Below are 27,391 nucleotides of genomic sequence, written 5' to 3' on the forward strand. Positions count from 1 at the left end.
TCTCATTTGCTTAAAAGGTAGTATTTCTCATATTACAGACAAGATATTTTAGCTCTTACGTATTTTAGATCATATTCTACATCTGTCTAATGTCATACACCTTGGCTAGAAGAACATAATGAAACATAATATGAAAATAAAATGTGAGACTCTATCTTCCAAATAGCATTGTTTTATGTGAAAGCATTTTTGAAGAGTGCTTTCAGCATACAGATAGTGCATTAAAAAAGAACTTTAGATATAGAATATTTCAGTTATGTCAGCCAGAAGCCAAACATACCTCTTTAAGGGATGGGTTGTAGAAAAACTGATCGGAAGCCAAAATATTCTCTTCAACAGAAATCTTTGAGACACACAAGCACTCCTTTAGTTTATTTTCCATGCATTTTTTATTAAAAACATTTTTTAATGTTTATTTATTTTTGAGAGAGTGCTAGTGGGGGAGGGGGAGAGAGAGGGAGACCCAGAATCTGAAGCAGTCTCCAGGCTCTGAGCTGTCAGCACAGAGCCCGACGTGGGGCTCAAATTCGTGAACTGCGAGATCATGACCTGAGCTGAAGTCGAACACTCAATCGACTAAGCCACCCAGGTGCCCCTATTTTCCATGTGTTTTGTCTGACATATTACTCGATGCTATTCAGGACTTGGAAAGGTATTTTTTGGTTTAGTAGTAATTACCTTAGGTGTGATTTAGAGATTTGAAAGTTGTGCAGATGCACTTTAACAAAAGAGGTGTTTACTTATGGAAAGCAACATAACTAGAAAACAGATACATTTAGAAGTAAATGACAAACCAAATGATCCCAGTTTTAGCTTGTTATGAATCATCAGAATATTCAGAAACATCCACTGCCAGGATCTTAAAATCATGTAGGTAAGCATTGGAAAGGCTATCATTTTCTTTTTAATTCTTTTTAATGTTTATTTTTTTTGAGAGAGAGAGAGACAGAGAGACAGAGAGACAGTGTGAGCAGGGGAGGGGCAGAGAGAGAGGGAGACAGAATCTGAGGCAGGCTCCATGCTGCCAGCACAGAGCCCAACGCGGGTTCGATATTGTAATGATTGAACAATTCTGTGCATTTCCATTGCACACAACGATAAGTGTAGTCACCATCTGTCACCAAATAACGTTATTACCATCTTATTGACTACATTCCCTATGTTGTACTTTTCATCTTCATGACTTACTTATTTAGTAACTGGACTTTGTACCTCTTATCTGTTTTACCCATCCTCCCACCTTCCTCCCCTCTGGCAACCACCAGTTTGTTCTCTGTATTTAAGTCTAGTGTTTTTTTTTGTTTTGTTTTGTTTTTGTCTATTTTTTTCCTTTGTTCATATATTTTGTTTCTTAAATTCTACATGACTGAAATCATATGGTATTTGTCTTTCTCTGACTTCCTTCACTTAGCATTGTACCCTCTAGGTCCATGCATGTAGTTGCAAATCATCAAGGCAATGCAAACCAAAACCACAGTGAATTATCCCCTCACACCTGTCAGATTGGCTAAAATGAAAACCACAAGAAATAACAAGTGTTGTCAAAGATGTGGAGAAAAAGGAATCCTTGTGCACTATTGGTGGGAATGCAAACTGGTGCAGCCACTGTGGAAAACAGTATGGAGGTTCTTCAGAAAATTAAAAATAGAATTACCATATGATTCAGTAATTCCATTACTGGGTATTTGCCTAGAGAAAACAAAAGCACTAATTTGAAAAGATATATGCACCTCTATGTCTATTATAGCATTATTTACAAAAGCCAAGGTGTAGAAACAGCCCAGATGTCCACTGATAAATGAATGGATAACAAAGAGGTATAAGGGTAGTATGTATATACAATGCAATATCAGTCATAAAAACGAATGAGACCAAGCTTCTTTTTTTGAGAGAGTGTGTATGCACACACGTGAGTAGGGGAGAGGGGCAGAGGGAGAGAGAATCTTAAGCAGGTTCCATGTTCAGTTCAGAACCGGACTTCGGACTCTATTCCATGACCCTGGGATCATGATCTGAGATGAAATGAAGAGTCAGATTGTCAACCTACTGAACCCCCACAGGCACCCCACTCTTCATTTTTGATGTAGCCATTTTGACACAGTTCTTTTGACACGGTGGTGTCCAAATGGCTACTTCAAAAATATAAGGAATGAGAGGCAAAAGAGATACATTTGAGAAATTCTGGAGGTAAAATCAAGAAGTTTATAAATTAATTGGATGTCATGAGCAGCAGAAGAGAAAGGAGGAAAAAGAATCAAAGGTTACATCTAGGTTTCTAGGTTAGGTGGCTGGATGATCTTGGTACCAACAAATGAGACAAGGGGAAGAAGAGTGGGTTTCGGAATGAGGGTAAGATTTAGACATTGATGAGTTTGAGCTTACTGTGGAACATTAAAGTTGGACTGTTTTTCAGGTACTAGAAATAGTTTTTAATTGTGAGAGAAGTTTAATAGTTAGAGATAAAGGTTTGAGAGACCTCAGCATGAAGCAATGAGAATGGCTGAAATTTCCTTGGGAAACGTGGGAGATGCAAGTTGAAAGTAGAGTTTAGGTGATCACTGACATGTAAGGGGTATATGCAGGAAAAGAAGGCCCAGCTAAAGGATTTGCAGAAAATGATCAGAACAATGTGAGGAGAACTAAGACAGTGTAGTAACAGACAGTGAAGGCAGGAGTGATGTGCAGCATTGCCACGTGTAACAGGGAGGTTCAGCATGATAAGACCAAAAATTGTTCATTGGGTTTGGTGAATTTTAGAGGTCACTGAACCTCTGTGAGGGTGATTTTACTGAAGTTGGGCAGGAAAGTCTTGTTTTAGTGGATTGAGGAAGGGGAGACTGGTGTTCTAACCTTTCAAGAAAGTTGATCAGAAGAAGAGGAAAGAGATTGGATTAAAAACATTGGGTTATATTAGGCCAAGAAAGGGGTAAGAAATTTGAGCTCATCTGTAGCTGGAAAGAGAGAGCTAAATTAGAGAGAGCTAAATTAGAGAGGAGTTACCACTGAATTTGTAACAGTACAGCTTCCTGACAGGCTTCTGTGTCTTCTGCAAATGCTGTTTACTCTGCTTACAGGCTCAGTCCACCTGAGTAAGCGCTTCAACAAAGGCATGTTAACAGTAAAAAGAAAACAGTAATTTTAGCGTACTGGCAGTTTCTGCACTTAGAGATGTTTCAAAATATTTTCTATGACATTTTTTTTAGTAGGTTGCTCAGGCAAATTACAGTTAAAATGTATTTAATGCAGAATGGCTGAGTAAGGAGCTTGGCCAATCCATTTATCAAAAAGCAATGATAAAAGTCAGTAAAATTGTCAAAACCCAGCCAGTTTAGGACTTAAGAAAGTGACAAATTATACAAAATGAGAAGTATCCATTCAAGAAAAACTACTGAACTCAGGGAAGAACAGTCTGTGGTAGCTTAGTCCCTGCAGCTGCTCCCATTCTGCTCATTCCCACCACTGGCTTATTATTGTGGCAGTTCTACAAGGGTGGGGCAAGATGTGAGAGCTAGGAGCTTGCAGAAACCGATCCATAGAGGGGAGGGGTGGGGCGACGGGCTAAATGGTTGAAGGGGAGTGGGAGATACAGGCTTCCAGTTATGGGATAGATAAGTCACAGGGATGAAAGTTACAGCATGAGAAGTACAGTCGGTGATACTGTAATAGCGTTGTATGGTGACAGATGGTAGCTACACTTATGGTGAGCATAGCATTTAACATTGTGTGTCAACTATACTTCAATAAAAGACAGAAAGAAAATTAGTAGTTTTGCTTTAGTTGCTGAAAGGGTTTTATGTGATTTGGAGCAAATATAGAAACCTTGTATTGCTGGAATGTTGTTGGAAACAGTCGTGATTTTTGTGGCAAAAGGATGGCCAATGTTGTAAATAGCATGAGGTTGTAATTCTGGCTGGAGAAAGCCACAGATTGACCAGAATTTTTTTTTTAATTTTTTAACGTTTTATTTATTTTTTGAGAGAGAGGGAGTGAGAGCGACAGCATGAGCATGAGTGGGGTAGGGTCAGAGAGAGAGGAAGACAGAATCCGAAGCATTCTCCAGGCTCTGAACTGTTAGCACAGAGCCCAATGTGGGGCTTGAACCCACGAGCAGCGAGATCATGACCTGAGCCAAAGTCAGTCCACTCAACCAACTGAGCCACCCAGGCACTCCAGATTGGCCAGAATTTAACAGGATTTAAGGAATAAGTGGGCTTTCCTAAGACTGTACATATCACTGGTGGTCTGGAAGACCCTGTATGTGTGCAAGGCTGAGCACTCTGGAGGGACCAGAGCAGGCCCTAACTAGTCACATATCTGTTCTGGACCCGAGGTCTTACATGTACCTGATTGAGTTGTGTTTCCAGAATTCTGTCTCCTAAATGGTTTTGCCTTTCTTTTCTATTCAATAGAGACAGGCTATACTTCAAGTGGACTAGGTAGCTGAAGACTGTTTCTCCCCAAATCAAGCTGTTGGTTTTCCCCTGTCAGCAGGTGGCATTTCCTAGGCTCCAAATCTCAGAATCCCAAGCCTACCTTTATCTGACTTTGTCATTCCTTGTACTGGAGTATTGTCTTAGCTCCTAACTGGTTTCCCCCTTCCACCTTTGTCCCTACCAGCCTAGTCTGTGTTCCCCACACCAGCCAATTTCTTTTGAAATTTGTCAGATTACTTTACTTCTCCTTAAAATCCCCCACTGGCTTCTCATTTCACTTAGCCAAAAGTTCTTTTTACTATGGTTGACAGGGCTGAATGCAGTCTTGCTCTGATTTTCACCTTAAAAAAATTTTTTTTTTAAAATTTTACATTTCTGACCTCATTCTCTGCCACCCCCTCCCTTCCACATGCCACACTTGTCCTTTTGCTGTTCTTCAGACATAGCAGGTGCACACTTGCCTTGGGCTGTGGTGCTTGCGGTCCCAGCTGCTGGCTGGGACTCTCTGTCTTAGATTGCCGCATGGTTCCCTCCCTACCCTCATTCGAATTTTTCCTCAGATGCCACCTTCTCATTGAGATCTTGTCTGCTCAGTAAATAGGATGAACACTAATAAATGAATGAACAAATAATTTTAAAAAATATATTTATTATAATCGATATAATGTTTTTCCTTTTATAATGCTTGAAAATGATTCAATGGTAAGAAAGACTAGAAAAACAGAGGCAACATTTCTGGATTGCATTTGAAAATATGCAAAAGTACATAAAAATTTCAGTTTCGTATTCTTATGTATATGGTCTGAAGAATAGGTCATCAGATTTCTGTTTTCCTCTAAAATTCATTTCTGTTCTTAACAATTTTTCGCTATTTGAGATGTCACCTCATCTTTTGAAAATCTATTAGCCATCACCTATATTTAAAAAGTTACAAAATCACAGAGTAGGAAGTAATAGTTTCTTTTATAGATCAGGCATTTCATACATTTTCAATATACTTTATTATTAGTTCTGTAATTGACATTTCTGTCAACGCAAACATCAAAAGTTAGAGCTGGAGGTGGCATAGAAATGTTTTCCTGCTCGGGGGGAATAGGAGTATTCTTTTATTTAATTATTTCCAACAATTTGCCTGTCAAAGCAAAAGTGGAAGTTCAAGTCACTCTAAATTGTCTTACCTTAGCCTGTAATTTAACTAAAAAGGGATGCAGATTCAAAAGGACTAAAATTGCTCTTAATTTCCTGGGAAAGATCTAAAGTAAAATGAATTAAGGTATCTTGGCATATTTTTCAAATGCTGTTCAAAAAATGAAGTGTGTTAAAGGGGATTAATTTGAATGCAAAGGAATCTTAGCAGAAAGTTAAGTCCATCAGTGCAACATCATAGGGGTTATTTTCAGATTACCTTGTCACCTTTCCATACTCCTACATATTCTGAATTGCTCCTGCTTTTGAAACTTGGTACTGCTTCATCTGTATTTCAAACTGGCTTTCTGTTTATTGACCTGAAGCTTGTATTTAGTTACTTGTAACCTGGATAGTATGTTACATGAAGGCACCGGATGGCAAATACAATATAATTTCCTTTAAGACTCATGCCCAGGTAATTGTAAAAGACCAGACTCACAGTAATATTACGTAAGCCTCACTCCTGGTTGTGCTTTTTATGTTCAGTATAGTCTGCAGTTTTTGAATTTTGGATTGGTTCAAATGCTATCTAAAAAAAATTTCCTCATGATTTAAATGATTGTTAGTGGCCTATTACTACTCCTAATCATAAATACAGAGCAAAATAGTCTCAAACTCCATTATTTTCTTCTAATTTCTTAACTCATAGTCTGATTAGAGAAAAGGCGATTACAAACTGCTGTTACCATAGAAACCAGTTTGCATATACAAAAATGAAAATTTTGTATATTTAAATGAAGATAGGCGATTAGGAAAGAAATTAGTTTAGGAGAATGTGATGATCATATAGTACTTATGTGTGGCAAGAACCAGCTAAAGAAGTGCTTCTCAAACTTTAAATGTGTATGTATGTTACCTGGAGATCTTGTGAAAATGAAGTCTTACTTCTTAGGTCTGGGGTGGGGCCTGATCTGCATTTCTAAACAGATGTCCTGTCAGACACCACTGCTTTTGGTTACACCACACTTTGAGTAGCCAGGATTTAAATTGCCTGCTTATATTAATTCATTTAATCCTCATATCACCCTTATAAGGCCCATACTATTACTATATCCATCTTGCAGATGAGCAAAATATGTTCCGATAAAACATTCTTGGCATACTAGATACTATTTCTTTCATCATTGTATGTGTTGTATGTGTGAGAGAGAGAGAGAAACAGAGGGATGGAGGGAGGAAAGGACTTTATAATATCATTTCATCTTCGGCATTTTAAATGATCTATGCCAACAAAATGATTAAAAATATATTTGATAAGGGAAGGTATTTAAGAGAAAGTGGAGGGAAAGGGTGTATTCGTTTTCTATTGCTCCATAACAAGTTCGCAAAAAATTTAGTCACTTTAAACAACACACATTTATTATCCCACATTTTCCATGCATCAAGAGTCTGTGCATGGCTTAGCTGGCTTCTCTCTTCAGCGTCTCATGAACCCAAAGTTTCAGTCAGGACTTCAGCCTCATCTGAGGCTTGGGGTTCTCTTCAAAGCTCATGTGATTCTTGGCCGAATTCATTTTCTTGTAGCAGAACTCATGGTGACTACTTCTTCAAGGCCATCAGGAGAATCTCTGGACTCTTAAGGGAAAGCTTGAGCCTTCTTTTAGGCATTTACCTGATTAAGCCAGGCCCAGCTGGGATCATCTTGCTTTGATTATTTCAAAGTCAAACTGGTTGGGAACCTTATATCTGCAAAATCCCTTCACCTTTGCCTTATAACACACCTAGTCATAGCCATCATATTTATAAGTTTTACCTGCACTCAAGGCTAGGGATTATACAGGATGTGTACCGCAGGAGGCAAGACTGTTGGGGGCTGTCTTAGAGCTGCCGATCACAGAGAACTATGTAACAAAAATAAAGGAAACTTTTCATTTTCTTTCTTTCTTCTTTTTATTATTTTTAAATTTTATTTCTTTATTTTTTAAAATTTACATCCAAATTAGTTAGCATATAGTGCAACAATGATTTCAGGAGTAGATTCCTTAGTGCCCCTTACCCATTTAGCCCATCTCCCCTCCCACAACCCCTCCAGCAACCCTCAGTTTGTTCTCCATATTTATGAGTCTCTTCTGTTTTGTCTCCCTCCCTGTTTTTATATTATTTTTGTTTCTCTTCCCTTATGTTCATCTGTTTTGTCTCTTAAAGTCCTCATATGAGTGAAGTCCTATGATTTTTGTCTTTCTCTGACTAATTTCACTTAGCGTAATACCCTCCAGTTCCATCCACGTAGTTGCAAATGGCAAGATTTCGTTGATTGCCGAGTAATACTCTATTGTTTATATATATATACCACATCTTCTTTATCCATTCATCCATCGATGGACATTTGGGCTCTTTCCATACTTTGGCTATTGTTGATAGTGCTGTTATAAACATGGGGGTGCATGTGTCCCTTCGAAACAGCACACCTGTATCCCGTGGATAAATGCCTAGTAGTGCCATTGCTGGGTCGTAGGGTAGTTCTGTTTTTAGGTTTTTGAGGAAACTCCGTACTGTTTTCCAGAGTGGCTGCACCAGCTTGCATTCCCAAGGAAACTTATCATTTTGAAGCACCTGTTAGGTAAAGCCACTTTTACATACATGTTATCTTGCCACCATGACTATGCAAGATAAGTACTATTAATTCATTTTACATGTTTATATTTTCATTTCTCCTATTGGACTGGGTATTAGGATATAAAATATACAGTATTAGCTAAACAAAAAATTATCTAAACAGCTCTTTAAAACAGTACATGATGAATTGCCAAATGAGTTGTAAGAGCATTGATTGGTGTAGGTTTCCAGTGTCTTTTTCAAGTTATTTCTATTACTCGTATAGCCCTCATCATCTCTGCCTGTTCAGCTATCAGCTTAAATGACATTTTCTTTATGATACTTCTTATCCCCAGTCAGAAGCGATCTGTTTTTCCATGAATATAGAATTCTATAATTTTGCTTATTTATCTTTTGATGACATTTATGATATTCTATGTTAAATTACAGTCACATGTGCCTTCTTTTCCCTACTTGACCGTAAATTCCTTCTGACAAGCTTGGATCTTTATTCATTCTGGATCTGTCCTCTGCCTATCAGAATTTCAACACAGTGGGTCACCAGTAAATGGTAGCTTTCATTCACTTTCAAGTGATTAAGTCAGGGGAAATGTGAGTGAGTTAGTAGGATTTGGAAGAGTAGAAAGTAGGAAGCCATAGCATTCTGACATTTGTGAAAACCATAAGTATGGATGCACGCAGAATCCGCAGTGTATCTGTGAGACATGAGTGAGAGGTTAGAGAGACAGGTCGAGACCAGGCCTTGGAGGCCCTCATTGAAAACATTGACACAGCATTGACTTTCACTGTATGAAGCCATGAAGAATCATTGAGGGATTTTGAGCTAGGGCATGGAATGAGTCAGGATTTGAGTTAGGAAGATTAAGTGGGCAGTAAGCTATGCAAAGTGCAGTTAGGAACAGTGGAGAAGAACCTGTGATTATATGTCTAATTTGAGGAGATAAAGCCTGAACCAGGGTGCTGATCCTGGAAATAGAAACTGACTGATTTCAGGGAAATAATTGACAGGAAAAGGTGATGAGTCAGACTTGTCTTTAATTGCCATCTTCAGAGGCTCAGTGCTGGGTTAGCTTGCCCTGGAAACAAGCATCTTTGTATATTAATTTTGTTCATTTATTTTGGGAATATTTTGTGTATCTACGTATTTTTAGCACTGCAATTTGTTCCTTAAAGGAACTTAGACTTCCTTTAAGGTTAATGTTTTATATGGGAATAAGCATTTAAAATCACTGCAGAAATTAAGTAACACTGTGAAACATCACAGTGTGTATTGCATTTGACCCAAATATAATCAAGTTCCAAATGTGTGGCTTAGATCCCAGGTCCTGTGAGATCGATTAAGATTGTCATTTGGGCTCTTGATGTTTTCCCCCTGCAGATAACCATTGGTGTCTCAAACACCTGCAGTCTAACCATTGGATGCTTGAGTAGGATTCAGCCCCATATCAACTGAACTTCAGTGTTTAGTATTGATTTCCTCTCCTGTGATTTGTATTTCATTTAAAAGCCTAAAATACAAAATCATGGTGCTTAATTCATGATTATAGTCTGTTGAGTCTAATCTTATTCCACCTCAGTTGTACAGTAACCTTTATATGTTAAAATACAGCACCTCTAAAGAATGAAAATCTAGCATTCAGTAGAAAGTAAACTACCTTCTCAAATTTCTGGGTTGTATGTCTTCTACCAAAAAAAAAAAAAAAAAAAATCTCATGCCGTTTTAGAGAGTAATTAATCTTTCAGTTTGAAAAAGAATACATTTTAATAATTTCTTGCAGCAATATTTTTGTGCCTGTCAAGTTTATTGTCCTGTCCTTAACTGGAATCTAGTATTTTTTTTTTAAGTGATAAGATTCTTAAATTTGGTAGATTGAAATCTGATGTTATGATAATGATTTCTATTATATTTAAATTGTATAATATGTAGCCTAGTCTTTTATGTGTCCTTTTATAAGTCCTTTTATAAGTCCTCACTTTTCATAAAATTGATTGTTTTTTTTAAATGTATTGGGCATTAAAAAAAATCATCTTTAATATTTTGAAGCAAATAGAAATGAATGGTTGCTCTGCAGGGGTCCTGGGTCTGGTGAGCTATGGCCTATTAGCCAGAGCTGCCCTACAGTCGAGTTTTGTTGTAATGGGTTCTGAGCTAAGAATAGATTTTATACTTTTAAAGTATTGTAATAACCACAACCCCACCCCTATGCCCCCCCCCCCCAAAATAAAGAAGTGGAAAGAGAAGAATAGAGCTGAAAATATTTACCATTTGGATCTTTACAGAAAAGTTGGTTAACTCTGATAGTCACAGTGTATTTGTAAATAGCTTTAAGTATGTTTTATATAATTCCTAAAATTCTGTGGAGTGTACTGTTATTTCCGTGCTTTCTCTGTGTATGGAGCATGGGGTCACTGTTTTAGCTAAAGTTACTTCTTGTTAGTTGCGTTTGTCACATAATAAATGCCAAAGGGCAATGTATTAGTGCTCCAAAGAAAACTCTTCTTATACACCTTTACCACATGTAGTAAAACTGAAGTAAAGTTTTAGCGTATTTCTAGTGAGAAGTATATAAAAAAATGAAATTAAAGATTTTTTTTTTTGCATTTTGAAATGACCTTAAGTGGGGCAACTCATATTTCATGCATGGACTTTGCTGTTAACAGAGAATATATTTGAAAGGAAATATGAGAAATAGCAAGAAAAAAAAAGTGCTCTACCGTTACTGTTTCATCATATAGGTGTGATGGAAAGCCCATGCGTTCCTCATGTGGTTATCTCAGTGTGCCTAAACGCTTTGTTGGTATTGAAGTATATTTGCACTCCTTGGTTCTATTGGCAAATCCCAAGTGTGTACTTACTTCAAACTATCATAAATGGATAATCTGATAGAAAAAGTACCTCTTAATGTTATAAAAATATTTCTTATATTGTTATTTAAGTACTTTCAGGGAAGATTGATCTTCAGCATTAATATAGTGCATAATTTGGTTAGAAAATCAGTCTTTTTTTTTTTTTAAGTTTATTTATTTTGAGAGAGAGTGTGTGTGTGAGTGAGCTGGGGAGGTGCAGAAAGAGAAGGAGAGAGGAAATCCCAAGCCAACTCCATGCTGTCAGCATAGAGCTCGACGTGGGGCTTGTTCTCACAGTCCAGGAGGTCATGACTTGAGTAAAATCAAGAGTTGGATGCCCAACCGACTAAGCCACCCAGCTGTCCTGAAAATCAGTCTTAAAGACAATTTTACTCAAAAGATTTTTTAGAAATATATTGTATGAACTTTAAGTTTTAACTTTATAGTAAGGATAAGATTGTGAATATGGTAAGTGTGAGTTGTGATTTTTTTTTTAATTTTTCGTTTTTTTTTAATTGAACATTCATTTTTGAGAGACAGCGGCAAGCAGGGGAGGGGCCAAAGAGAGGGAGACACAGAATCTGAAGCAGGCTCCAGGCTCTGAGCTGTCAGCACAGAGCCTGACATGGGGCTCGAACTCGTGAACCATGAGATTATGACCTGAGCCGAAGTCAGATGCTTAACCGACTGAGCCACCCAGGCGCCCCGAGTTGTGAATTTTTGTACTGTATGCTTTTAGAAGAGAGTTTAAGTGTTTATTTTAAAATGCTCCTATCTGGTTATTAAACTTTTATAGGTTTGGTTTCTCTTGGGGCTTTTTGGGTTTTTTGTTTGTTTGTTTTCATGCTGGGGTAAATTTTGGTTCTTTTAGTACTTTGTAGGTATATTAACTGAATGAAGCATTATTATTATACAGTATCAAGAATTAAGTGATCATGTCTCCCCTTCTTTTTTTTTCTAATTAAAAAAAATGGCCATTTCAGAAGTTAGAAAATTAGTTTGAATTAACTCACACTCTCATGGGAAGTTATCCCTAGTTCGTTCTTAATTTAGTGCTATTTTCATGTTACTCCAAAATGCAGGCTGCTGTCCTCTGTCATTTTTTTAATGCTGGTGCAGTAAAGGCTTCACATTTCCCAGTGCCTAAATTCTCTCGAGTGCCAGTTAATGTGATGCTTCTTTGCCTGGCTTAATGTCTGCAAACTTCTTGAAAGTTGAAGATTAATATTAATATATAATTTATCTTAGAGACATTGTTGAAATGCTGCCTTTGCAATTTTCCTGTGAACGCTTTCTATAAATATTATATAATAGGATGAAGATTAGAGAGGAAAGAATATTAGAAGATAAGAGGGAGGTTGAACTCAGTAAAATTTGGTTATGCAAATTATTGGGCATGGCACACACCAGACTAGAGCTACACCAAGTTTGGATGAAAACTTGAGCACTTATGTTTCTTGCTATTCAGAGTTTCCATTACATACAAAGGTGTTTTTATTTGAAATCCCTAAAATTTAACTGAGATAGGCTTTTGCCGTTCTTCACCTTTGAAACTCCTTTTTCTTAATTTAATTCATACAATAATTGGGAATTTAGGGAAAATCTTTGGTATCTAAAGTTTTAGGTTAATACAGGATTTCATGATATTTCTTTTTTTTAATTTAATTTTTTTATTAAAAATTTTTTTTTAACGTTTATTCATTTTTGAGAGACAGAGACAGAGCGTTGAGTGGGGGAGGAGCAGAGAGAGAGGGAGACACAGAATTCGAAGCAGGCCCCAGGCTCTGAGCTGTCAGCACAGAGCCCGATGCGGGGCTCCAACTCACTGACCACAAGGTCATGACCTGAGCTGAAGTCACGCTCAACCAACTAAGCCACCCAGGCGCCCCTTGATATTTCTTTTTTAAGCAACATAATTACTGCATGACCTGAGTGAGGATTTTAGGTTTTGTTTTAATGAAATATATTTCAAGGGTTCAAGGATCTCACACATGTACATGCAAAGCAATTGTATTCTAAATAAAGTTGTACACTGGTACTTTTCTGGGGATGGGAAGCCTTAATTTAATCCTATAAATGTCTTTGTTGATAGTAGGGCTGATCTTTAAATAATAGATAAATGAACTTTGTACTTGAAGGGTCACTAAAATTAGCTAAATGCCATAGAGTATTTATAGAAATTTAACTTGCAATTATTTTTGCAAATATTTTTGCAAGTATTTTTACATGCAATTCTGTTTTCCTAAGTGGTTCAAATAAAGCCTGTGTTTGAACAGTTTGTCTAGATCCAGCATGTTAAGAGAGAGATAAGAATATTCACAATGACTGCAACTTAATATGATATCAATAACATTTTAAATGGTAGCCTAATAAAGAGAGGAGAGTGGTTAGAAACAGTCTAGTGTTCTCAAAATAATTGTTATTGTTGACAAATGATGATTTAAATGTAAAAGAAAGACCCCAAGTAGATTTTCTCTGAGATAAAGTTCTTTCTAGCAAATGTTGTTGATGTTTGTCATTTTAATTGTACTGACGACATGAATCATGTAAAATGGTTTTGACTGTTTTTGAAAATCATTTACTTAAATCTTTAAGACACTTAAATAAGTTAACAGAACTACTGAAAAATTGTCTGTGTAAAGCCAGTCACTGTTTTATGACTTGGGAAGATAAGCAACTTTGTATTACTTAGAAAACAAACAGAAGGGGTGCCTGGGTGGTACCTTTGTATTACTTAGAAAACAAACAGAAGGGGTGCCTGGGTGGTGCGGTCAGTTAAGTGTCCTGCTCTTGTCATGATCTCACAGTTCGGTTTGTAAGTTCAAACCCCGCATCGGGCTCTGTGCTGATGGTACTGAACCTGCTTGGGATTTTCTTTCCCTCTGCCCCTTGCCCCACTGGTGTGTGTGCTCATGCACTCTCTTTCTCTCTCAAAATAAATAAATAAACTTAAAAAAAATTTTTTTTAAAGAAACCCCAAAAATACATGGAGCTTTCTTTCTCTTTTTTATTGTTAAAAAATTAGAATAGATGTGAAATGGACTCTGACTGCCCACCAATTCTAATTCTCAGAAGGAATCTTTTAATGGTTCAGCTTTTTCTGAAAGGAATATTGTGTATATATCCTGTTTGGCAACTTGCTTTTCTTGTTAAACAGTCTATTTATGTACACTACGTTAAACTATTTCCCACTCATTTTAATTGCATAATATTCTGTGGCATGGATGTAGCCTAACTTACTTTTCCAGTTCTCTTTTTGAAGGTTCTACAATTTCTATTTTTCTTTTTCGCTATTTCAAATATTTTGAAGAATAGTCTTCCTTGTGTGTATATATATATATTTATATATACTTATATATACATTTATATATTTATATAAATATATTTATATATACGTGTATATATACATATATGTATATATACATATTTATATATACGTATATATATACGTATATATGTATATATATGTATATATATACGTATATATATACTGTGAAGCAAAAATACAGATTAGTAGAAATTGCTGTGGTTTGCACAACCTGGCTTTCAATAGGTACTATTAAGTTGCTCTCTAGAAAGACTGCAGATATGTATTCCTTGCAGTAGTGTATCTGAGCTCCCCCTTCTTCATATTTTCACCCCAGGTATGTATAATCAGTCTTACAATGTTTACTATTCTCATTGGTGGTAAATAGCATCTCATTCTCTTTACATTTCCCTGATTACAAGTAAGGCTGAACATATTTTGTATATGTTTATTAGGTTTTAATTAATAAAAATTAAGTTTAATTAAGTTTTAATTTCGTAAGCACCTCCATGACAGTTAAACTTCACATAAATTGCTTTTCCTGTCAGAGATTTAATATTTCACAATACTTACAGTCAAATTCTAAAAATCTCATTTGGTTTATATATTTGCCAGCATAGTAGTCTCAGGAGAAGTTGGGAAGAAAGCATGATTTTTGTAGCATGGGGGAAGAGTCATGAAACACTGTTCACTTAGACTCAGTCTTTGGGATTTTTATCTGTTGAGTGGTGTATATTGTCTTGAGATCCCAGCATACCATGGTTATACAAATCAAAAGCACTAGGAAATCCAGAATTAATCCTTCCTATTTGAGGGGAGGGGATTTTCTCTTCCCCTCGGATTCTTCCCTCCCTCTCAGAAGTTTACTGGGTACCTGCTCTTTCAGCATTGTGGTCACTTAGGACGGCTTCATTTTTGATCAGCATCTGCTTCACTTGGTGTGGTGGTAGTAAATCGAATCAAAATATATTTGTGTTAGATGAAAACATCTTAATCATGCTTCAGCTGGCTGAAGAAATGTAAATGTTCTGGAGGATGGTCGCTAGTGAAATCTGGAGACCATACAGTAGTGGTCAGTAGTGTTAAGGTATAGAAGGTGCCTAAAAACATATAGCACTTGAGACTTATTTTTGTGATAGTCCCTGGAGACTGCTTCCAGGATGTAATAATAGCAATAATAGGACTTAACCTTTATTAGACATTTATACATGCCTGAGAGTATTATCAGCATGTTTGGATGTTCTCCATATTGTGAAGTCAGCCCTTTCTGGCATCTGGCTTTTATTGCCATAAGTAGTCGTAGGTGGTCTATAGTTGTGCAAAGCCTGCTTCAGAGCCCTTGTGTCTTAGGAGGGTTTGTGTAGCCACTATACCCACTTTTGCTGCCAATTTAATGATTAGGATTCAGACTCAAATACTGTAGTGACCACCTGGGTGTGATCATTCACACACCCTGACAATATTGATACAGCTGCATGTTTTCAGTGAATCTTTGAATTAGAAGAGATCCTAGAGTCATCCACTGCCTCCCCTCTCCTAAAGTAGAATTCCCTTAATGCTTGGCAGGTAAACTGGTCTCTGTGGGAACAGGTTGAGTCACAGATTCGCAAGGCAGTTAATTCCACTTTCTAGTTAACAATAATGGGAAATATGTATGAAGAAACTATGTGAATTATATTTAATTATAATACCAGACTTATAAAGTAGTTTTTTTCACATTTATTTATTTTTGAGAGACAGAGCAAGACAGAGCATGAGTGGGCGAGGGCCGGGGGTGGGAGTAGGCACAGAATACGAATCAAGCACCAGGCTCTGAGCTGTCAGCACAGAGCTCGACACGGAGCTCGAACTCATGGATCGTGAGATCATGACCTGAGCCGAAGTCAGACACTTAACCCACTAAGCCACCCAGGCACCCTATAAGGTAGTTTTTTTTAATCAAAAATTTTATTATAGAAAAGTTGAAGATAGAGAGGTAAAGCAGTTTGCCCAGGGTCACACAGTGTGTGAATATTTTTCTTGCTAATATATTTTCTTTCTTTTTCACGCTTAGACCTTGCTTAAATTTCCCTTTTCCTCCACAGGCACTGCCCCATTATAAGTGAAGGCAGAGTATGACACAATCACATTGTTTATCAGCCTTGTGCTGGGGTTTGGGATGAAGCCAGAAAGCTGATGACAACTGTGACTCCCAGTATGTGTCTCTGGGCAGGGCTTGGGGACATAGGTGTCTGAGGAGAAGACTTGAGGAGAAACCTGCTAGTTGGTGGGTTCTCTTTATTCAATCTGTTACAGTCAGGAAAATTTTGATAACCTCAAATAATTAAAATATTTAAATTTTGGAGACTGGCAACAAGTTAGGCATTATATGTTTTGCTCAGAAGATGTACTCAATAAATGTTACTTGAATTTATTTATACTGAACTATCTCATTCATAGTTCTGGAGACTGAGCCCCTGAGATAGAGTGACAGTGTCAGGACCAGAATCTAGGCTCCTGATTACTTTAAAATTGTATTCTGTGAACAATTAACTCCTTTAACTGAACCAAGACTGAGAGCTCATTAACTATTTGCAGAAAGATTGTAGAAGTAATTCATATACCATTCCTGTAGCAGTAGTCAGTATCAGGAAGAAGAGGGCTTAATTTTTCACTTGGAGAAATGATGGCTCTTGTCACACTAGGGGGATGTGGTGTTCCAGTGATTTGAATATGGCATTGGGAGTTGAATGACTCAGATCTCTTATAACTACAGGAAGAAGGCTGAGCTTTCTGAAAAATTAGTGCTAAAAATATCACACTGGCTTTAATTTTGGGGCTGGAGTAAATATTTGTAAAATGTATGTCAGCAGAAGGGCTACACAGTATCCTACTGTCACTATTTTCATGATACTGTAAGTAGAGACAGGCAAATTAGTTAATAAAAATTCTAAGTGGTACTCATTTGAGCATACTAAAATATTTTGAGGGTTTTTTTTAAATACAGAAAGTTTGTTATAAAAAACCCAGAAATTGGCTTTAGATAATTAGAGATTTAATTTATCCTTTCTCTTTGTATCAAAACCACAGACAAATTTTGCAGCAGAGAAATAAGGGTTTTAGATCTTACAAGTCTCTTCAGAATTACTTGGTTTTTGTATTTACCTTCCTTTCCATAACTGTCATGACTCTCTAGTGCTGGTTTTCTTTTGCTTCTACCATTCTGTGGCTTTGCTTGTCCACTTACCCTCCCTTTCCAGATCCTTTTTTTCCATCCTTCTTACATTCAATTATATTTAAAGCCTGTTATAGACAAAGCACTGTACTAAATGCTTAGAACCAGGACCTGTCTTCAAGGAGCTTGCAGTCTAGAGGTAGAAAGAGATATGTGTATGATAAATCAAGATAGAGGAGTTAAGATGGCGGATTAATAGGAGGACCCTAGGCTTGTCTCAGCTCTCCAACACAGCTAGATAAATATAAAATCATTCTGAATACCCAAGAAATTGACCTGAGGACTAACAGAACAAACTGCACAACTAGAGGGAGGGAAGAGGCCACATTGTGTAAGGTAGGATGTGTGGAGATGAGATTTGGGGGAGAAATGGATTGCAGGTGTTGCAGAGGGGAGGGAACCTTGGTCACAGAGGTGAGAGAGAGAAAGGGAGAGAGGAGGGCACAGGGAATGCACAGGAAGATACTTCTCCAAAGCGATTGACTGGAAAAACAAGAGGTGCTGAGTTTTGTGAGTTTTTACATCCAGGGGGGCTCAAAGACTGGAGTTTTAGAGGTCCGTGGTGTGGCTGGTGTGGAGCCCTGAGGACGCTGCTCTGTGGAAGAAAGAGGGCAAAGAGCCTAGGGGCAGATGGCACAATCTGAGATCTGGGACAATCTGGGACACTCTGGGAGAGACAGTTCCCCTTTCTGGAGTGCATCTGGGAGAGGTGGCATTGCCTCTTCGGGGACAAAAGAGCCCTTGAGCACCAGTAACCGCCCCCCTCCCCCAGCCCCTCAGCATAGGTGCAGAGACACCTGCTGAGGGTGGCTAACCTGGACACTGGCTCTTTGCTACTCTTCACTCCAAACTCCATGCCCCTGTGTTTTGGTGTGACTGCCCTTCTGGGACAAATCTTCATTAGTCCCAGCATAGTGAGACCCTCTGCTGGAGGACCAGTGCAGGTCCATGCCATGCTGGGTCCTTAAAGATTGGAGTTTTTAAGCCAGCTGGCTGCTTGGGATAGAACATGGGTGTACTGCACTGTTGGACAGGCAGGTGAACTAGACACAGGGTCAAGACAGGGATCTGAGGGATGTCTGGGACACAGGAAGGGAGATTGCTCTTCTGGGAGAGCTTCTCGGACAGCAGGGGCACAAACTCCCCTCTCAGGGGATGAGGAAGGGGGCTGGCACCATTCTCCCCCCCGCCAGCCCCCACCCCTCAACATAAAATAACTTGAGTAAGCAGCACAGTGCCAACACTGGCAACTTAAGTCACTTATGCCAAGCCCTGCCCCCTTGTGCTCTGCATGTGCTGCTTTTCTTGGGCAAGTGCAGTGGGCCTCTTCCTGAGAAGACCAGCACAGACCCCTGCACCATGTCTACTGTAGACCATGTCTACTGACCATAGCGTTCTTCAAAGCTTCAGCTCTAGTGGAAATAGCATCAGGTCATTTTTAACATAGCACACCTGGTTAAAACTCAGCACACTCTGGCCAAAGTCCAAACACTTCCTACTAGAGACAAGGAGAAACTACAGAGGACTGACGTGAGGGAAGGAACAGCCAAAACACAGCAACAGAATGCACACCACATATACCAGGCATATCTCCTGAAGTGGTAGGCCCTGGAAAGTATATGACCTTTTCTTTATAAAGCCATTTCTCTCAGGAGCAGGAAACATAATGGAAAGGTCTTGTCCAGGAATCTAATCAAAATAGATATAAGTAATATGCCTCATCCAGAATGTAAAACCTCAATCATAAGGATACTAGCTGGGCTTGAGAAAAGCATAGAGGACACCAGGGGAGTCCCTTATCTCATAGATAAAAGACCTAAAAAGTAGGTGAAAATGAAAAAATGCAATAACAGATTTGAAACTAACTGGATGTAATGACCACAAGGAAGGAAGAAGCAGAGCAATGAATAAATGATATAGAAGATAAAGTTATTAAAAATAATGAAGCTGAAAAGAAGAGGTAAAGACAATTTTTGGATCACAACTATAGACTTAGGGAACTCATTGACTCCATAAAGTGTAATACCATTTGGATCATAGGAGTCCCAGAAGAAGAAGAAGAGAGGGAAAAAGAGACAGAAGGTTTATTTGAGAAAATTACAGCTGAAAGCTTCCCCTAATCTGGGGAAGTAAACAGACATTGAAATCCAGGGGGCACAGAGAACTCGCATCAAAATCAACAAAATCAAGCCAACATAAAGACATATCATAGTTAAATTTGCAAAATATAAAGAAAAAAATCCTAAGAGCAACAAGAGAAAAAGGGGTCCCTAACTTATAAGGAAAGACAAAGTTAGCAGATTTCCACAGAAACTTGGCAGGCCAGAAGGGAATGGCATGATATATTCAGTGTGCTGAATGGGAAAAATATGCAGCCCCAACCAGAGTGACCTGATTGAACAGGATGCTGAGATGCTTTATAGATTGATCCATGCCCACTATATCTTCACCAATCATGGTGTTGCCCAGATGTTGGAAGAGTACCAGCAAGGAGACTTCGGCTACTGTTTCCGTGTGTACTGTGAGAACCAGCCAATGCTTCCCATCAGCCTTTCGGACATTCCAGATGAGGCCATGGTGAAGCTCTACTGCCCCAAGTGCATGGACGTGTACACACCCAAGTTATCAAGGCACCATCACATGGACAGTGCCTACTTCAGCACCGATTTCCCTCACATGTGCTTCATGGTGCACCCCAAGTACTGGACAAAGTGGCCTGCCAACCAGTTTGTGCCCAGGCTCTAACAGTTTCAGGATCCATCCAGTGGCCTACCAGCTGCAGCTCCAAGCTGCCAGCAACTTCAAGAGCCCAGTCAAGATTATTTGCTGATTCCTCACCCCACCTGTCCTTTTAACATTTCCATTCCTTTGCTGCCACCCTTTCAGGAACTCTCTATGGTTTTTAGTTTAAATTAAGAGGATCATTATTGTGGTGGGAATATGAAGTAAAGTGGAAGAAAAGGCAAAAACCCACAAAACAAAAAACAAACCAAAAAACAATACTAAGCTAAGAACACTGTACCAGCAAGGCTGTCATTCAGAATAAAAGGAGAGATAGTTTCCTAGATAGACTAAAACTAAAGGAGTTGGTGACCACTAAACCAGCCCTGCAAGAAATTTTGAAGGGGACTCTTTGGGAAAGAAAGACCAAAAGCAACAAAGACTAGAAAGGAACAGAGAAAATCTTCAGTAACTGACAAAACAAGCAATAAAATGGTACTAAATTCATATATATAAATTACTCTGAATGTAAATGGACTAAATGCTCCAATCAAAAGACATAAGGTGTCAGAATGGATAAAAAAACCAAGACCCACCATCCAAATGCTACCTACAAGAGACTCATTTTAGACCTAAAGACACCTGCAGATTGAAAGTGATGGGATGGAGAATGATTTGTCATGTTAATGGACATCAAAAGAAAGCAGGAATAGCCATACTTATATCAGACAATGTAGATTTTAATGTTTATTTAGTTTTGAGAGAGAGAGAGAGAGAGAGAGAGAGAGAGAGAGAGGACAAGCAAGGGAGAGGCAGAGAGGTAGACACAGAATTGGAAGCAGGCTCCAGGCTCTGAGCTGTCAGCACAGAGCCCAACGTGGGGCTCGAATCACGAACTGTGAGTCGAAGTCAGATGTTTGAGCCACTCAGGCACCCCAGATAATGTAGATTTTAAACCAAAGACTGTAACAAATAAAGAAGGGCACTTTATCATAATAAAGGGGTCTATCCAACAAGACGATCTAACAGTTGTAAATATTTATGCCCCAAAGCGTATAGATCAATTAATAACAAACATGAAAGAACCCATTGATAATAATACAATAATAGTAGGGGACTTCAAAACATCCCACTTACATCAATGGACAGATCATCCAAGCAGAAAATCAACAAGGAAACAATGGCTTTGAATGACAGATTGGACCAGATAGACTTAACAGATATATTCAGAACATTTCATCCTAAATCAACAGAATGCACATTCTTTTTGTGTGTACATTTGAAAAGACGTTCTCCGGAATAGATCACATACTGGGTCACAAATCAGGCCTCAACAAGTACAAAATGATTGAGATCATACATGTGTATTTTCTGACCACAATGCTATGGAACTTGAAGCCAACCACAAGAAAAAATTTGGAAAGACCACAATTACAAGGAGGTTAAAGAACATTCTACTAAAGAATTAATGCGTCAACCAGGAAATGAAAGCAGAAATTTACAAAATACATGGAAACAAATGATAATGAAAACACTATGGTCCAAAACCTTTGGGATGCAGTAAAAGTGGTGATAAGAGGCAATACGCAGCCATCCAGGCCTACGTCAAGAAGCAAGAAAAATCTCAGGTATACAACTTAACCTCACACCTAAAGGACGTAGAAAAAGGACAACAAATGAAACCTAAAGCCAGCAGAAGAAGGGAAATAATAAAGATCAGAGCAGAAATAAAGGATACAGAAACAAACAAGCAAAAAACCTCCAGTAGAACAGATCAATGAGGGGCACTAGGGTGGCTCAGTTGGTTAAGTGTCTGACTTGATTTTGGCTCAGGTCATGATCTCACTGTTGTGAGATTGAGGTCTGTGTTGGGTTCTGTGTGGAGCCTGCTTTAGATTCTCTCTCTCTCTTTCCCTCCCCCCCGCTTCTTCCATCCCTCTCCCCAGCCTCAAAAACTATCTCTCTATCTCTCTCTCTCTCTCTCTATATATATATCTATATAATAGAACAGATCAATGAAACCAGAAGATGGTTCTTTGAAGGAATTAATGAAATTGATAAACCGTTAGCCAGACTTATAAAAAATAAAAGATAAAGGACTCAAAATCACTAATGAGAGAGGAGAGATCATAACCAACACCACAGATGTAAAAATAATTATAAGAGAATATTATGAAAAATTATATGCCAACAAAATGGGTAATCTGGAAGAAATGGATAAGTTCCTAGAAACATAAACTATCAAAACTGGAACAGGAGTAAAGAAAACTTGAACAGACTGATAACCAGCAAAGAAATTGAATCAATAATAAAAAAATCTCCCAACAACAAAAGTCCAGGGCCAGATGGCTTCCCATGGGAATTCTACCAAACATTAAAAGAAGAGTTCATGCCGATTCTTCTCAAACTGTTCCCGAAAAATAGAAATGGAAGGAAAATTTCCAAACTCCTTCTGTGAGGCCAGCATTACCTTGATTCTAAAACCAGATAAAGACCTCACTAATAAAGAAAATTACAGGCCAATGTCCCTGATGAACCTGGATGCAGAAATTCTCAACAAGATAGTAGCAAGTTGAATCCAACAGTACATTGGAAGAATCCTTCACCATGATTAAGTGGGATTTATTCTTGGGCTGCAGGGGTGGTTCAATATTTGCAAATCAATCAATGTGATAAACCACATTAATAAAGGATAAGAATCATATGATCCTCTCAATAGATACAGAAAAAACATGAGAAAGTACAGCATCCATTCTTTTTTTTTTGTTTTGTTTTGTTTTTTTTTTCCTTTTTTTAAATTTTTTTTTTATTTTTTATTTTTTAATATATGAAATTTACTGTCAAATTGGTTTCCATACAACACCCAGTGCTCATCCCAAAAGGTGCCCTCCTCAATACCCATCACCCACCCTGCCCTCCCTCCCACCCTGCCCTCCCTCCCACCCCCCATCAACCCTCAGTTTGTTCTCAGTTTTTAACAGTCTCTTATGCTTTGGCTCTCTCCCACTCTAACCTCTTTTTATTTATTTATTTATTTATTTATTTATTTATTTATTTATTTATTTTTCCCTCCCCCATGGGTTTCTGTTATGTTTCTCAGGATCCACATAAGAGTGAAACCATATGGTATCTGTCTTTCTCTGTATGGCTTATTTCACTTAGCATCACACTCTCCAGCTCCATCCATGTTGCTACAAAAGGCCATATTTCATTTTTTCTCATTGCCACGTAGTATTCCATTGTGTATATAAACCACAATTTCTTTATCCATTCATCAGTCGATGGACATTTAGGCTCTTTCCATAATTTGGCTATTGTTGAGAGTGCCGCTATAAACATTGGGGTACAGGTGCCCCTATGCATCAGTACTCCTGTATCCCTTGGATAAATTCCTAGCAGTGCTATTGCTGGGTCATAGGGTAGGTCTATTTTTAATTTTCTGAGGAACCTCCACACTGCTTTCCAGAGCGGCTGCACCACTTTGCATTCCCACCAACAGTGCAAGAGGGTTCCTGTTTCTCCACATCCTCTCCAGCATCTATAGTCTCCTGATTTCTTCATTTTGGCCACTCTGACTGGCGTGAGGTGGTATCTGAGTGTGGTTTTGATTTGTATTTCCCTGATAAGGAGCGACGTTGAACATCTTTTCATGTGCCTGTTGGCCATCCGGATGTCTTCTTTAGAGAAGTGTCTATTCATGTTTTCTGCCCATTTCTTCACTGGGTTATTTGTTTTTCGGGTGTGGAGTTTGATGAGCTCTTTATAGATTTTGGATACTAGCCCTTTGTCCGATGTGTCATTTACAAATATCTTTTCCCATTCCGTTGGTTGCCTTTTAGTTTTGTTGGTTGTTTCCTTTGCTGTGCAGAAGCTTTTTATCTTCATAAGGTCCCAGTAATTCACTTTTGCTTTTAATTCCCTTGCCTTTGGGGATGTGCCGAGTAAGAGATTGCTACGGCTGAGGTCAGAGAGGTCTTTTCCTGCTTTCTCCTCTAGGGTTTTGATGGTTTCCTGTCTCACATTCAGGTCCTTTATCCATTTTGAGTTTATTTTTGTGAATGGTGTGAGAAAGTGGTCTAGTTTCAACCTTCTGCATGTTGCTGTCCAGTTCTCCCAGCACCATTTGTTAAAGAGACTGTCTTTTTTCCATTGGATGTTCTTTCCTGCTTTGTCAAAGATGAGTTGGCCATACGTTTGTGGGTCTAGTTCTGGGGTTTCTATTCTATTCCATTGGTCTATGTGTCTGTTTTTATGCCAATACCATGCTGTCTTGATGATGACAGCTTTGTAGTAGAGGCTAAAGTCTGGGATTGTGATGCCTCCCGCTTTGGTCTTCTTCTTCAAAATTACTTTGGCTATTCGGGGCCTTTTGTGGTTCCATATGAATTTTAGAATTGCTTGTTCTAGTTTCGAGAAGAATGCTGGCGCAATTTTGATTGCGATTGCATTGAATGTGTAGATAGCTTTGGGTAGTATTGACATTTTGACAATATTTATTCTTCCAATCCATGAGCAGGGAATGTCTTTCCATTTCTTTATATCTTCTTCAATTACCTGCATAAGCTTTCTATAGTTTTCAGCATACAGATCTTTTACATCTTTGGTTAGATTTATTCCTAGGTATTTTATGCTTCTTGGTGCAATTGTGAATGGGATCAGTTTCTTCATTTGTCTTTCTGTTGCTTCATTGTTAGTGTATAAGAATGCAACTGATTTCTGCACATTGATTTTGTATCCTGCGACTTTGCTGAATTCCTGTATCAGTTCTAGCAGACTTTTGGTGGAGTCTGTTGGGTTTTCCATGTATAATATCATGTCATCTGCAAAAAGCGAAAGCTTGACTTCATCTTTGCCAATTTTGATGCCTTTGATTTCCTTTTGTTGTCTGATTGCTGATGCTAGAACTTCCAGTACTATATTAAACAACAGCGGTGACAGTGGGCATCCCTGTCGTGTTCCTGATCTCAGGGAAAAAGCTCTCAGTTTTTCCCCGTTGAGGATGATGTTAGCTGTGGGCTTTTCATAAATGGCCTTTATGATCTTTAAGTATGTTCCTTCTATCCCGACTTTCTCAAGGGTTTTTATTAAGAAACGGTGCTGGATTTTGTCAAAGGCCTTTTCTGCATCGATTGACAGGATCATATGGTTCTTCTCTTTTTTTTTGTTAATGTGATGTATCACGTTGATCGATTTGCGAATGTTGAACCAGCCCTGCATCCCAGGAATGAATCCCACTTGATCATGGTGAATAATTCTTTTTATATGCTGTTGAATTCGATTTGCTAGTATCTTATTAAGAATTTTTGCATCCATATTCATCAGAGATATTGGCCTGTAGTTCTCTTTTTTTACTGGGTCTGTCTGGTTTAGGAATCAAAGTAATACTGGCTTCATAGAATGAGTCTGGAAGTTTTCCTTCCCTTTCTATTTCTTGGAATAGCTTGAGAAGGATAGGTATTATCTCTGCTTTAAACGTCTGGTAGAACTCCCCTGGGAAGCCATCTGGTCCTGGACTCTTATTTGTTGGGAGATTTTTGATAACCGATTCAATTTCTTCGCTGGTTATGGGTCTGTTCAAGCTTTCTATTTCCTCCTGATTGAGTTTTGGAAGAGTGTGGGTGTTTAGAAATTTGTCCATTTCTTCCAGGTTGTCCAATTTGCTGGCATATAATTTTTCATAGTATTCCCTGATAATTGTTTGTATCTCTGAGGGATTGGTTGTAATCATTCCATTTTCATTCATGATTTTATCTATTTGGGTCATCTCCCTTTTCTTTTTGAGAAGCCTGGCTAGAGGTTTGTCAATTTTGTTTATTTTTTCAAAAAACCAACTCTTGGTTTCGTTGATCTGCTCTACAGTTTTTTTAGATTCTATATTGTTTATTTCTGCTCTGATCTTTATTATTTCTCTTCTTCTGCTGGGTTTAGGCTGCCTTTGCTGTTCTGCTTCTATTTCCTTTAGGTGTGCTGTTAGATTTTGTATTTGGGATTTTTCTTGTTTCTTGAGATAGGCCTGGATTGCAATGTATTTTCCTCTCAGGACTGCCTTCGCTGCATCCCAAAGCGTTTGGATTGTTGTATTTTCATTTTCGTTTGTTTCCATATATATTTTAATTTCTTCTCTAATTGCCTGGTTGACCCACTCATTCTTCAGTAGGGTGTCCTTTCACCTCCATGCTTTTGGAGGTTTTCCAGACTTTTTCCTGTGGTTGATTTCAAGCTTCATAGCATTGTGGTCTGAAAGTATGCATGGTATAATTTCAATTCTTGTAAACTTATGAAGGGCTGTTTTGTGACCCAGTATATGATCTATCTTGGAGAATGTTCCATGTGCACTCGAGAAGAAAGTATATTCTGTTGCTTTGGGGTGCAGAGTTCTAAATATATCTGTCAAGTCCATCTGATCCAATGTATCATTCAGGGCCCTTGTTTCTTTATTGACTGTGTGTCTAGATGATCTATCCATTTCTGTAAGTGGGGTGTTAAAGTCCTCTGCAATGACCACATTCTTATCAATAAGGTTGCTTATGTTTATGAGTAATTGTTTTATATATCTGGGGGCTCGGGTATTTGGCGCATAGACATTTATAATAGTTAGCTCTTCCTGGTGGATAGACCCTGTGATTATTATATAATGCCCTTCTTCATCTCTTGTTACAGCCTTTAATTTAAAGTCTAGTTTGTCTGATATAAGTATGGCTACTCCAGCTTTCTTTTGGCTTCCAGTAGCATGATAAATAGTTCTCCATCCCCTCACTCTCAATCTAAAGGTGTCCTCAGATCTAAAATGAGTCTCTTGTAGACAGCAAATAGATGGGTCTTGTTTTTTTATCCATTCTGATACCCTATGTCTTTTAGTTGGCGCATTTAATCCATTTACATTCAGTGTTATTATAGAAAGATATGGGTTTAGAGTCATTGTGATGTCTGTATGTTTTATGCTTGTAGTGATGTCTCTGGTACTTTGTCTCACAGGATCCCCCTTAGGATCTCTTGTAGGGCTGGTCTCGTGGTGACAAATTCCTTCAGTTTTTGTTTGTTTGGGAAGACCTTTATCTCTCCTTCTATTCTAAATGACAGACTTGCTGGATAAAGGATTCTCGGCTGCATATTTTTTCTGTTTAG

The 27,391-nt window shown here is 38.2% G+C and overlaps 1 protein-coding gene and 1 pseudogene across 12 annotated transcripts in view; both read left to right on the forward strand.

The window, feature by feature from the left end:
• Positions 1 to 27,391, forward strand: part of RABGAP1L (RAB GTPase activating protein 1 like) — a 759,437-nt gene that overhangs the window by 168,517 nt on the left and 563,529 nt on the right. The window lies entirely within an intron of this gene.
• On the forward strand, positions 19,763 to 20,667 carry LOC102955994 (annotated as a pseudogene).

The sequence above is a fragment of the Panthera tigris genome, chromosome F3 (genome assembly GCF_018350195.1).
Source record: "Panthera tigris isolate Pti1 chromosome F3, P.tigris_Pti1_mat1.1, whole genome shotgun sequence".
Taxonomy (NCBI): domain Eukaryota; kingdom Metazoa; phylum Chordata; class Mammalia; order Carnivora; family Felidae; genus Panthera; species Panthera tigris.